This window comes from Myotis davidii, unplaced genomic scaffold, assembly GCF_000327345.1.
Source record: "Myotis davidii unplaced genomic scaffold, ASM32734v1 scaffold1863, whole genome shotgun sequence".
NCBI lineage: Eukaryota > Metazoa > Chordata > Mammalia > Chiroptera > Vespertilionidae > Myotis > Myotis davidii.
In genome coordinates, this window is record NW_006294468.1 from 54,874 (window position 1) to 56,171 (window position 1,298).

Here is a 1,298-nt window from a genome sequence, read left to right on the forward strand (position 1 = left end):
CTAGCCCAGGGATGGCGAACCTTTTGAGCTCGGCGTGTCAACATTCTGAAAAACCCTAACTTAACTCTTGTGCCGTGTCACATATAGAAATATTTTGATATTTGCAACCATAGTAAAACAAAGATTTATATTTTTGATATTTATTTTATATATTTAAATGCCATTTAACAAAGAAAAATCAACCAAAAAAATGAGTTCACGTGTCACCTCTCACACGCGTGTCACCTCTGACACGCGTGTCATAGATTCGCCATCACTGCCCTAGGGCATTGTCAAAATAATAGCAAGTGCCTGTCAATAACTTTGCTAACTGCCTAAGGCTGTGATTTCAGGTCGTGTCAACAAGAACTTGTCTAAGGTCCTGGCTGGGTGGCTTAGTTGGTTGGTGTGTGGTCCCAATGCACCAAAGTAGCAGGTTCAATCCTGGGTCAGGGCACATACAAGAGTCAACCAACAAATGCATAAATAAATGGAACAACAAATTGATCTCTCTCTTTCTTTCTCCAACCCCCTCATTTAAAAAAATATACATATTTTTTTATTTTTGTTGTTAATCCTCACCTCAAGCATATTTTTCCATTGATTTTTAAAGAGAGTGGAAGGGAGAAGGAGAGTTAGAGAGACAGAGAGAAACAGTGATGTGAGAGGGACACATTGATTGATTGCCTCCTGCATGTACCTCCAATCAAGGTTGGGGAACCTGCAACCAAGGTAGGAGCCCTTGACCAGAACTGAACCTGGAGTACTTCAGTCCTTAGGCTGATGCTCTATCCACTGAGCCAAACCGGCCAGGGCTCAACGCCCTCATTTGTATGTCTTCTTGGGAGAAATGTTTATTCAAGTCCTCTGCCCATTTTTTATTTGGATTGTCGTTGTTGTTGAATTGTATGAATTCTTTATATATTTTAGGTATTAACCCCTTATTAGAAGTGTTGTTTGCAAATACCTTCTCCCATTCAATGGATTGCCTTTGGATATCCATCTGAAATTTTTAAAACATTTATTCACAATATATACGCATGGCTATGTTCATTGCAGCATTATTCATGATGGACAAGACATGGAAACAACCAAAGTGTCCTTTGATAGATGGTTGGATAAAGAAGATGTTCTTATTATATACAATATACTACTACTCTGACATAAGGAAACATGAAGTTCTGTCTTTGTGCAACATAGATGGATCTTGAGAATATCATGCTAAGTGAATTAATTCAGGCAAAAATAAATCAAGAATCCGATGGTTTCACTCATATGTAAGATACAAAACTGAAAGCAAAAAATGAACAAACAAGACA